Source organism: Microcebus murinus, chromosome 3, assembly GCF_040939455.1.
Source record: "Microcebus murinus isolate Inina chromosome 3, M.murinus_Inina_mat1.0, whole genome shotgun sequence".
In the NCBI taxonomy this organism is placed as follows: Eukaryota; Metazoa; Chordata; class Mammalia; order Primates; family Cheirogaleidae; genus Microcebus; species Microcebus murinus.
In genome coordinates this window covers 80,071,196-80,084,849 of record NC_134106.1, presented here as the reverse complement: position 1 = coordinate 80,084,849, position 13,654 = coordinate 80,071,196, and positions in this window count along the sequence as shown.

Genomic DNA, 13,654 nt, shown 5'->3' with positions numbered 1-13,654 from the left:
GCCTGCCCTACCTTGGTTTTTGCACCATCATCCTTCTAGGCACCCTGCCTTTCCCTTGTTCTCCTATTTGAACAGTTTTCAAGACCTGTAGGTGTTGCCTCTATCCTATCTCTTTCGATGTTGTCATTTCTTTCAGCTCCCACTGCCACCCCCCAGTTCAGTCCCTCCCTACTGGGCTCTTATTATTTAAACAGCATCCTAATTAATCCCCTTCACTAGTCTCTTCCTCTTCTGATGCCTTCTCCTCAACAATATGAGGTTAATCTTTTAAATCACAGTAGGACCATGTCACTTCCTGGCCCCAACACTGTCAGTGGGTCTCTATTGGCCACCAAATGGAAGACAAACTACATCATATGAAATCCAAGTCCTTTCTAATATGGCCTCAAATACTTTCTGACCTTACCTCACTTAATTTAACTCATATGCCTTATTTTCCATTCAAAAATTGACTACTTACTAGTCTCAAACACAAGCCTTTTTTTCCCACTTCCAAACCTTTGCTTCTCCTGCGTCCTATCTCAAATGCCTTTCCTTTTCACCCTACCCACCCCATCAAAATCTTAACCATCAGTCAAAGTCGACTTCAAATTCACTGCTTACTTTCCCATTTGGAAGCTCTCTCCTTATTGTTTGGAGCTTCTTATGATACCTACTATACAATTTACCTAATCACAAGATGCACAGCCAGGGGCAGTGGCACATGCTTTGAGCACACTATTCAACCCAGCTGAAGTTTTTTCTGCTATAGCTGATAGCAGCAAACAGTATATTGATTTACATTCCGGATTAGGAAAGCATGGGATAAAGCAAACAGTAGATTGATTTATGTTCTGGAACAAGCTCCTTATCTCATGGCAAACCAGTAACAAACAGTTCACTAACTGGCACCAGACCACACTTTTAAGTAGTATTGTCCTAGGACAGAGTGCCTTTCAATAGATTTTTTTTTTAAGATTTTATTTATTTTAGAGCAGTTTTAGGTCCACAGCAAAACTGAGCAGAAGGTACAGAGAGTTCTCATATCTCCACTGCCCCCGCACAAGTATAGCCTCCCTCATTGTCAATATCCCCCACCAGAGTGTAACATTTGTTACAACTGATGAACCTACATTGACACATCATTGTCACCCAAAGTCCATAGTTTACATTAGGAGTCACTCTTGGAGTTATACACGCTATGATTTTTGACAAATGTATAATGACCTGTGTCTACCATTCTAGCATCATACGGAGTATTGTAACTACCCCAAAAATCCACTGTGTTTCACCTATTCATCGCTCTCTTATCCCTAACTCCTGGCAACCACTGATCTTTTTTACTATCTTCATAGTTTTGACTTTTCCAGAATGTCATAGAGTTGAAATAATATAATATATAGTCTTTTCAGGTTGACTTCTTTTACTTAGCAATATGGATTTACATTGCCTCCATGACTCTTCGTAACTTTAGAGCTCATTTCTTTTCAGTGATGAATATTATTCCACTGTCTGAATGTTCCACAGCTTAGTTATTCATTCCTCTATTAAAAGACATCTTGGCTGCTTCCAAGTTTTGACAATTATAAAGTTGCTGTAAGTATCCGTATGCATGTTTTTGTGTGGATAAAAGTTTTCAATGGATAAACTTATAGGTTTGGAAGTGGGAAAATGAGACTTGTGTTTGAGACTAGTAAGTAGTCTTGGTATTTACCCAAAGGTAAAATTGCTAGATCATATGGTTAAAGAGTGTGTTGAGATAAGAAAAGGGAAAAATAAATAAATAATGGTCTTGTGGGCCGGGCATGGTGGCTCATGCCTGTAATCCTAGCACTCTGGGAGGCCAAGGCGGGAGGATCGTTCAAGGTCAGGAGTTAGAAACCAGCCTGAGCAAGAGCAAGACCCCGTCTCTACTAATAGAAAGAAATTCATTGACCAACTAAAAATATATATACAAAAAATAAGCCAGGCATGGTGGCACATGCCTGTAGTCCCAGCTACTTGGGAGGCTGAGGCAGAAGGATTGCTTGAGCCCAGGAGTTGGAGGTTGCTGTGAGCTAAGCTGATGCCATGGCACTCTAGTCCAGGCAACAGAGTGAGACTCTGACTCAAAAAATAAATAAATAAAAAAAACAATAAAAAAATGATAGTCAAAACCATTCCAGTTTGATAAAAAACATTATTCTATGCATCTAAGAAGCTCAACAAATTCCAAGTAGGATAAACTCAAAGAGATTTACCTCTAGATACATCATAATCAAACTGTTGAAAAACAAAGAGAAAATCTTGAAAGCAACAAGAAGTGATTCATCATATACAAGGGAGCCTTAATAAGATTAACAGCTAATTTCTCATCAAAAATCATAAAGGCCAAAAGGCAGTGGGGTGACATATTCAAAGTGCTGAAAGAAAAAGGTTGCCAAAAATTCTATTATCCAGAAAACTATACTTCAAAAATGTAGGCGAAATTAAGACATTACCATACAAAGAAAAAAAATAGGAGAATTTGTTGCTAGGACTACCCTACAAGAAATACTAAAAAGGGTCTTTCCGACTGAAATGAAAGGACATTAGATAGTAACTCAATCCATACAAAAAAAATAAAGAACACTGGTCAAGGTAGCTACAGAGGTAAATACTAAAGACAGTTTAATTGTATTTTTTGTTTTAACTCTTTTTTTCTATCAGATTTTTAAAAAACTACATAAATTAATAAATATAAAACTGTGTTGATAGGCTTATAATGTATAATTATATAATTTATGTGACAATAATAGCACAAAAGAGGGTGAAGAAAACAAAACTAAATAGGAGCAAAGTTTGTATTCTTTTTACATTTAGTTGATATCAATCAGAACTAGGTCGTTGTAAGTTAAGAAGTTAATTATAGGCCTGGTGTGGTGGCTCACACCTATAATCCTAGCACTCTGGGAGGCCGAGGTAGGAGGACTGCTTGAGCTCAGGAATTCAAGACCAGCCTGAGGAAGAGTGAGACCCCATCTCCACTAAAAATAGAAAAAATTAGCCTGGTGTGGTGGTGTGCACCTATAGTCCCAGCCACTTGGGAGGCTGAGGCAGGAGGATTGGTTGAGGCCAGGAGTTTAAGGTTACTGTGAGCTAGGCTGATGCCACAGCACTCTAGCCTAGGCAACAGAAAGAGACTGTCTCAAAAAAAAGGAGTTAATTATAATCCCTAGGGCAACCAGTAAGGATATAACTCAAAACTATATATAGAAAAAGACAAGTGAATTAATGTTATTAACTAGAAATACCTACTTAACATACAAAAAGCAGAACCAGAGGAAACATGAAACAGAAAAATGACATATAGAAAATAAATAGCAAATTGGAAAATGTAAATCCCACTTTATCAATAATTACATTAAATGTAAATATGAAATATAAATGTGTATTTCTTCCTTCAGTTCTGTCAGTTTTTGCTCCTTATATTTTGGGGCTTTGTTGTTGCAAACAAGTCAACGATAATAACTGTAGACTTCAATACTCCACTTTAAATAATGAATAAAGGAACTTGACAGAAGATCAACAAGGAAATGGAAGACTTGAACAACACTATAAACCAGCTAGACCAGCTGGGCCGAGTGCAGTAGTGTTTACAACTAATTGATCACAGCCAGCTACAGGTTCCTTTCCTCCTTCTCCACTCCCACTGCTTCACTTGACTAGCCAAAAATAAAATTAAAAATATATATAAATTCAAAATAATTTTTAAAAAACCAACTAACAGACATCTATGGAAGCCTCTATCCGACAACAGTAGAGTACACATTCTTCTCAGGTACCCACATAACATTCCCCAGAATGAACCATAGGTTAGCCCATAAAACAAGTGAATTTTAAATTCAAATAAATTCACAAAGATGGAAATTATCATATAAAGTATGTTCTCCAACTACAAAAGAATTAAATTAGAAATCCACAACAGAAAGTGGTTTAGGAAATTCACAAATATATGGAAATTAAACAACCCACTCCTAAATAACCAATGGATCAAAGAATAAATCAGGCAAAATTAGAAAATACTTTGAGATCAACAAAAATTTTTTTAAAAATACCAAAACTGGCCAGGCACGGTGGCTCACGCCTGTAATCCTAGCACTCTGGTAGGCCGAGGCTGGCGGATTGCTCGAGGTCAGGAGTTCGAAACCAGCCTGAGCAAGAGCGAGACCCTGTCTCTACTATAAATAGAAAGAAATTAATTGGCCAACTAACATATATAGAAAAAATCAGCCAGGCATGGTGGCGCATGCCTGTAGTCCCAGCTATTCGAGAAGTTGAGGCAGAAGGATTGCTTGAGCCCAGGAGTTTGAGGTCGCTGTGAACTGGCACTCTAGCCTGGGCAACAAAGCGAGACTCTGTATCAAAGAAAAAAAAAAAAAACCAATACTTATAAGATGTAGCTAAAGTAGTGCTTAAAGGGAAATTTATAGCTGTAAATATTTTTATTAAAATGATCTTGGCCAGGCACAGTGGCTCACGCTTGTAATCTTAACACAGTGGGAGACTGAAGCGGGAGAATTGCTTGAGCTCAGGAGTTCAAGATCAGCTTGAGCAAGGGTGAGACTCCATCTCTACAAAAAATAGAAAAATTAGCCAGGCACCATGGTGCACACCTGTAGTCCCAACTACTCAGGAGGCTGAGGCAAGAGGATCACTTGAACCCAGGAGTTGGAGGTTGCAATGAACTACAATGATGCCACTGCACTCTACCCAGGGAGATAAAGACTCTGTCTCAAAAAAAAAAAAAAGAGAGGCCGGGCGCGGTGGCTCACGCCTGTAATCCTAGCTCTCTGGGAGGCCGAGGCGGGCGGATTGCTCGAGGTCAGGAGTTCGAAACCAGCCTGAGCAAGAGCGAGACCCCGTCTCTACTATAAATAGAAAGAAACTAATTGGCCAACTAATATATATAGAAAAAATTAGCCGGGCATGGTGGCTCGTGCCTGTAGTCCCAGCTACTTGGGAGGCTGAGACAGAAGGATTGCTTGAGCCCAGGAGTTTGAGGTTGCTGTGAGTTAGGCTCTGTCTCAAAAAAAAAAAAAAAAAAAAAGAGAGAGAGAAAGAGAGGATATTATGAGCAATAATATGCCAACAAATTATATAACCTACATGAAACAGACAAATTCTAAGAAAGACAAATATAACAGTTATGTAGGTATTGGAGCTATATTTATTTGTTCACAACACATATTCATGAACACATATTTCCAATAACTAAGGGAAAATTAAGGAATGAGGTAGCTGCATTTTGAATATTGGTGGATGAATCTGTCACATGCCTTCTTTTATTTATTTTGTTCTTTGGTTCCCCTCTAAAGCCATAGCTGATCGTTTAAATAGGACTAATGGAGAACAGTTGAAGAACCTTGCCTTTTCCTTAAAATATCCTCAGAAGAATGGCTCATTATATGTGTATAAATTAATAGAGATATTATTTGTTTCCAGAAGAGCAGTGCAATCCACAAACTTGAGGAAATGGAAGAATTTCACACCATGGTGGGCTATTACATTGTGTAACAGGCTCTGCTAACACAAGCCACAATCACTGGATGACCTACAGCTAGGAATGTACTAGAGAACATGCAAATTACAGCCTGCACCTGCAGGTAATGCCTTAGCCCCTGTTTATGGGCTTTTCAAAGCCATTTACAAATCTATGTATTTATGGGGTTTGTAGGATGTCATAGCCTGCTTGTTTCACAAGATTAAGTAACATTTTATACAAGTGTTTTGATAAATATCCAACCTCATAATTTCTCATCATTTGGTAAATTTTTTTTTTCATATGCTGGAACTAAACTTTCAAATGGTAGTAAGGTAAAATTTCCATTGATCCATTTAGGAATATTTGTTAGAGAATCATATTTTGAAAGCAGGAGATATTAGGCACATAAAAATCGTGGGAACTAAAAAAAAAATCCTGGGAACTAATACCTTTGGTATTTGAGAAAGAAGTTTGATTCTTCAGCAAATGTCAGGAAAGATCTTTGAAGATTAGAGTGACATCAAAGTATGGTTGTATTTTGAGTCTGTTAGCAATATGTTCTTGCTAGACACAAAGGCAATGTCTCAGGCAATCCACACATACTGACCTGGTCCTGCACTGTTCCATAAGCCACATTTGGCTGTTGAGCACCTGAAATGTGGCTCCTCTGGATGGAGATGTGCTGTAAGGGCAAAGCACACACTGCATTTCAAAGACTTAGTACCAAAAAATTATAAATTATCTCTATTTTTAATATAGTTTACATGTTGAAATATTTTGGGCTGAATGAAATATAATATTAAAATTAATTTTACCTGTTTCTTTTCACTTTTTTCAACATGGCTACTCAAACATTCTAAATTACATATGTAATTTAGCTCATATTATATGTCTCTTGGATAGCAATGACCTAGTCTAGCACAGACAGCTTAACATATCCAAAGGGAGAATGCTGGAATTGGCATCACAGATTTGCAGGACCCAGGAATGGCTGCAGAAATTTTCTTCCTGAAAATTCACTATGGAAAACTATAGAAGAATGATATCAGGTTTTCTCCATCATTTTTAAGGCAGTTTTCAGAAGACCAAAGAGATAGTTAGTAGGTAAAAACAAACAAACAAAAATCAACAGGCTACTGTATAAAGGGGTGTTCAGGCCTAGGTCTAATTATAGTTTAATTCAGCCCCTGGAAAGGTTGTTTGATAATGTTCCAGTTTATGACCTAATGACCAACATTATTAAATTACCCCCTCCTGTGCTTTGGTACCATATTTATGGGCTCTTTCATTAGTACTAACTTCAAACAAAGATTGAAAAGTTAAGAGGCCTGTAGGTACTCCTGACCCATATTAGAGTCTGGTCCATTCTGGAGCCACTGTGGGCCTAGATGCTAGACTGAGATGAGCCTAGAGAGATTTCTTCATCTGGGGAGCCACCCTAGATTTTCTGGTTTGAATAACCCAGTAGAAGTTCACTCTAAAGCAGCCACTTCTTGGGACTCTGCCGAGCCATCTGATGTCTTTGATACACTCACTGGAACGGCCTAGAAAAGGTCTGTTCTTTGGACCTCCAGGTATCCTTTGCCCTACACTCCTACCCCAACATACACCTACATGCCCTAAACAGAACAAGAAAAATTTTGCAAACCTCTACATCCAGGTTTTACTTAGGTTTGTAATACTAATTTTATTAGCAATAAAAGCATACCAGTAAAAAAGGTGTCCAAAGTAGAGAAAATAATTTTTTAATTCATAATAAAACTAAATTCAGAACATTTTTCAGAATAGTACCAACACCCCAAACAACCACTATTAACAATTACATGGTATCTGTTCAAGTCCTTTTTTACCCACACCTGGCTAATGTTAAGGTGAGTGTGCATTTTAATATTTTTAAAAGTTGTCATACATTCCTATCTATGCTTATCTGAGTATACAAGTCTAAAAGCCACGGGTTCCTGCTGTCATGAGGTCCCCTGTCCAGGAAAATGTTTTAAGCCTCTTTAGAAGCTTCTTTTTTTCCCCAATCTCAACAAAATTCCAGTGTGTATACAGTCTACATGAAAATCAGATTAAGTGATGGTTTATTTGTAGGACTTAATTTCCTAATTTCAAATTTACGGTATTTATTTTGAAATACTAATTTGTTTTTCTCTCCTCCATGCCCACATCATCCCACACCCAGTTTGAGCAGGTGCCAGTTTGACGTTTCTTTGCCTCAGGAAGTTTTGCAGAGTAAATAACAAAGCAGTTCTAAGGCTCTTCCACCCTCTGCAGAGGACACAGCCAGTGTTACAGAACAGGTAATCCTCTGAGGATCCTGTGGCTTGTTAGAAATTCGAACTAATGAGCTCCCCATGACCTCTGGAATCAGAATCTCTGAGGGTGAGATCCAGGAACCTGTTTTAACAAGTTATTCAGGCCATGAACATGCACATCAAAGTATGAAAAGTGTCTGGTCAGAGGAAGGATTCCAGAAGAAGAAGGGTGAGTGGCACACCTTTGGGAAGGAGGAGGAAGGAGGAAGCCAGGCCCCTGGACATACAAGGTTCCAGGGCTACACCTGAGAAGGTGTTGCAATCTCAGGTGATGTAGCACTGTCTTATCCTATGCCCCAATGACAGGTAGGGAAGCAGTGCATAGACAGTGAAGGTGGCAATGTGTACACAATAGGCTGCTAATCAGAAGCCCCTACCCAATCCACTCGCTTTGGATTCTGGATCCTATAGAGGCCTACAGCCTTTTCAGGGGTCCCTGTGTTGACTGAGACACCCATCAGGGCACAGAGCCTACAGTACAATTTATTTTTCTTTAAAAGGACATGGGCACAGTGGCCTGTAGTTCAGCTACTCAAGAGGCTGAGGCAGGCGGATCACTTGAGCCCAGGAATTCGAGGCTCTAGTGCACTATGATCTCATCTATGAATAGCCACTGCATTTCAGCCTGGGCAGCACATCCAGACCCCATTTCTAATAAATAAAACAAAACAAAAACAACACCACCCAAAAGAACAAAGAACTGGAGAATTCTTGCACACCTGAGATTGTGGACTGAGAGTCTTCCCTACTACATGTGTGACAAAGTCAATAAATGAGACAAACCATTCTGATGAATATGAAATTCTTCAATTTCATATTCATATTCAGGGTCAAGAATGACACTTGCTATTCTATATCAGCCTCACTCTCTGAAGCATTCTTTATTAGGGTTTTTATTTTGCATACTGTGAAGGAAACCCTTGACCACACTGATAGATAGCCCTGCATTCATTTCTACAGTGTTATTTGAGTAGGCCTACACAGAATTACAACTTTTCTCATTAATATCGCTTGGCAATAAGTTAAAGGTTAAAAGGCGGGAATGGTAGGGGATGGGGAGTAGAGGTTAAAAAAAAAAGCTTTATCCAGACACAGGCAAAAAAAGAAAAAACAAAAGCTATCCTGGTAGCACAATTAAATCAGTTCCTTAATTCAACTTTGAAAGTTGGAACTCCATTAAGAGTAATAATAAATTACAGCTAAGATGGGGGCTCTTGCAAAGAAAGCCATATATAAGCATAATGCTATGGCTTATCATTTCTCAAGGGGCAAGGTCAAAATCCAGGTACCAAGAGGAATTGTCTTATGAAATTAGATCAGTGGTTCTCAAATGTGGATGTTTATCAGAATCACCTGCAGGGTGTGTCAAAACACAAACTGCTGACCCCCACTTTTTCACCCCTCTCATTTTCTGCTTCAGTAGGTCTGGGGTGGAACCCCAGAAATTTGCATTTCTGAAAAATTCTCGGGTGATGTTGGTCCAAGGGCCACTATTTGAGAGCCATTAGAACAGACTACGTGGCTACACTCCATTGCTTGCCTTGTCCGGATGCACTTGCAAGGAAGAAGCTCCTGGACACCCCCTTCAGTGCTGCTTTGGGCCTGGACTAGGGCTGAACTGAAGCAATTGATCATCATTATCCATCTTCTTTCATACTAGGACTGACTGCACAGTAGAATCATTGGAGGAATCTTCTGTAAAGTGTTGAAGCCCAGGTCCCACCTCCAGAGAATCTGATGTCACTGTTCTATGACAGGAGCTGGGTAAAACCTATAGGTTCATCAATACCAATTAAGGCAGTGGCTTGACCTTTCCTCACATTTGCAATACCTGAGATCCTTTTAAAAACTATCTTTGCCTGGCTCTGCTCCAGACCAATTGTCAGAATGGAGAGGAAGGGAAAGACAGGCTTGATTTTTTTGTTTTGTTTTTATATTTTAATTAACAAATGGAAATAGATTTTTATTTCTCAAAGCAGTTTTAGGTTTGCAGAAAAATTGAGTAGAGGGTACAGAGTTTCCATATACTCCCTACCCCTCATGCCCTACAATTTCCCCTATTAATATCTTGCTTTGGTGTGGTTAATTGGTTACAATTGATGAACATTAATGAATTTATGAATATTCATATATTATCATTAACTGAAGCCCACAGGTTACATTAGGGTTCACTCTTTGTGTTGTACAGTTCTATGGTTTTGCCAAATGTATGATGTCATGTAACCATTGTTATACAATATCATACACAATAGTTCCAGCCTTGCTGAAATTTTTATTTATCATTTATAATTAAAGAATAAATTAAAATTTCATTTATAATATGGAAAAATAGAAAACAACTTATATGTCCAGGAACAGGAATTGAGTAAGAAACAGTGTTGATTTCAAATGATGAAATACCAGTAGCTATTTAAATTATCTTGGGGAAGTGTTTTCATGGTACAAAAAAAATGTTTTTGAGATTTTGCTGAGTTTTTAAAAGGCAAATTACCCAAAATATGCATAGTATTTTGTCATGTAAAAAATATATACATGAATACAGAAAACTCTGGAATATATTTCACCAAAATTTAACAGTGTTTCTCTTGTATAAGTGTGATATTTTTAACCTCTTTTCAATTTATTTATGTTTTCTGAGTTTTTATGATAAGCATGCATTATTTATATAATTAATGAAAGGAAAGAAAGCCAGGGGACTGTGACCTCTAAATATCATTCCTACTAAAATAAAACAGGGCTACTTAAAGAAATGGCTAATTCTTGGCTGACTTCAGAAAGCAAGGAAGAAATCCAAGGGGTTCATCAAGCGGATTTAGTAGCCAACCTGGAGAGACTGGCCAGCAATGGGATAATTTGTGCTTCGATAAGAATAATAACTGTAAAGGATTAAATTCCATCAAGTATGCTAAATTCATGAATTGTTAATGGTAACTTTAAAGCATTCTATTAAGTGGAGAACTAAAGATTCATTATTCTTATAACTGATAAATAAAAGAATCAATCATTTAACCTACCTCTCTACAAACTGTAGCTCAGGGTAACCCCTATTTGTTGAGGGGTACATTCCCTTTGAAGACATATTCCAGCTAATAAATGAAGAATGATAGAATTACAGTATCACCATTTCACAAACCCTTAATGAAATAATAGATTTAGGTAAAGTTCATCAATGGACATTGATATTACAAAAAGGAAGCCACCCCAAGATGATGTATCTCCAGACAGAAGTACACAGCACCACCTATGAATATCATTGCCTCCAAATCAAACCCCTATCAGGTCAGACCTCTTGATCTAACTACCAGTTCACAGGAAATGCTGGGGACAGAAGAATATCTTAAATGCCACCACAAGGATGTAATCGAATTCAGACTGTAGGAAATTATACAGAACAAATCAACTGAATTCTTCCAAAAAAATTGAAAAGAATAAAACCTGTGAATAAAAGAAACTTCAGAGACACTTCAATCTAATGCAATGTGTGAATCTTGATCCAAACAAATTAAATGTAAAATAACAGGAGACAATCAGGGAAATTTATGTGTTGAATGGATATTCAGTGATATCTTTGAACTTTGGTCAATTTTTTAAATGTGATGATAGTATTACAGAGTTCCTATCCTTTAAAGGTATACATTAAAATGTTTACAAATAAAATGACATAATGAGATTTCCTTTGTCAACTTTAAATAATGAGATTCCGAAAAATATGATTAAGTATAGGGTTTATTAGAGTGCAAAATTTGAGGATAACTATCCAGGAAACACAGACTCCAAACAAATGGTTTCAGTGTTCCAAACTGGAAAAGTTAAGGTTTCAATTATATAGGCAGTGACAGAGAAGTTTTAGCAGGATTTCATTTTCCACACAAGAACCAGTGCATAGTTGTCTGGTTACAGATAGCTACATTCCAAGGAAGATTACTTTATTATTTTGTGAGGATGGATAAAGATCTGAGGGGGTCTTATCTCTGGTGCTGCTTTCTCTTCCTGATTATTTACAGGAAAAAGGGCAGAAGTTGCAGCTGTGTGTCATGTGACTCGGGCCATATAGCCACATTCCTCTCAAGGCTCAGAAATAATTTAAAGGTCCAACAGCTTTAAGTTTGAATTATTTCATTTCACACCTTCAAAATCAGCCATTGGGAGAGAGAGGAAGTAGCTGGGAGTATACTTGAAATCAAATCAGCCATGAGTTGATCATTCTTGAACTTAAGTTATAGTCCATAAAGCTTCATTATACCAGTCTCTCTACTTCCAGAAATGTTTGAAATTTTCAATAATAAAATCAAAGAAAGGATAACAACATCCTCCTTTTCCTCCCACTCCCTCTAAGAGTAAGGGGTAAAAAATTAAAAAATAAACACCAAGAAGCTGTGCTGGGCCTAAGGGCTCAATAGCTGTAAGGTCTGTTCTTTTTACCCTGAGCAACAAGCCTGTAGCCAATCATGAGTCCTGAACCCTGGAACAACAACAAAAGAGCCATTCTGCTCATTTTACAAACATTGATTACATGTACAACACTGTGCTAGTTGAGATAGGCTCCTGAAAAGAGTCAAGACACAATCCTGGCCCTTGAGAAGGTCACAACATTAAAAAAAAAAAAAAAAAAGGCCAAAAACTGTACTGGGGAAGCAGTATTGCTGGTACAGTGTTAATGTGCAAGCATAACATACACAAGCCACATGAAAACTTGGAGGAGCACCTAAGTTTGCCTCTAGTTAAGCAGGGCAGGTTTTCACAGAAGAAACAGCTTTTGAGTTAAAACTTGAAGACTGACTTGGTGTTTGCCAGGACAAGAACCAGGAGCAAGAGATCATTTGAAGAAGAAGGAAATGAATTTGCAACACATGGCATGAAACTGCAAAGACACATTTTGGGAAGTACAGTTCGTTTTATTTTGCTAGAGTTGGGGAGGGGTGGTTACCTAGGACCTGTTCCCAGCCTGCATAGATCACCATAGTTTACCTCCCTTGTTCTAGGTCTGCGACAAGGAGAAAGCCTTGCCTGGGACCCTTTCCAAATTCAAGGAAACCTCGTAAATTGTTGGTCATGCTGCATTTTGGAGCACAGACGCAATCCAAGAAAGATTTATAACAAAGAGGAAACTGAAGGGGTTTAAAGCCCAACAAAAACATGTGATGTGAGCGGCAACAACCTACTTCCTACAATTATAGATCCTGAGGAAAGCAGGAAGATGAGTCAGTCAAAAACCAATGTTCTCAACTTCTTTACCGTCAGCAGTAGGCTTTTTACACAACGCAAGTTTATACAGACTCTGTGTCACCTAGCATTTATTGGTATTTCCAAACAAATCCTTTCCTCTTTTATTATTAATGTACAATTTAAGTGTTCATTTAAATTAAGTAGTTGGATGTACTTATTTCAAAATTACAGATTATACATGAAATACCATAAGAGTTGCTGTGAATACTTGAGAGAAGTGATAGCAAATCAATTAGCATTAAAAAGTTCTTAACAAAAGACAACTGGGCAAAATGGTGCTTTAGCTTTGGATTTTTTTTTTTTTTTTTTTTTACAGAATGTTTGTGGAGTGTTTTGTGTGACCGTATCTAGCTCTATCGCCTAGGCTGGAGTGTAGTGGCACCATCATAGATCACAGCGACCTCAAACTCCGAGACTCAAGGAATCCTGCTGCCTCAGCCTCTCCAGTAGCTAAGACTACAAACGCACACCACCACGCCCTGCTATTTTTTTTGTTGTTGTTGTTTTTGGTAGAGACTGGTCTCCCTATGTTGCTCAGGCTGGTCTTCAATTCCTGGCCTCAGCGATCCTCACGCCACCGCGGGCTCCCAGAGCGCTGGGATTACAGGGCTGAGCTACCGCGCTTGTG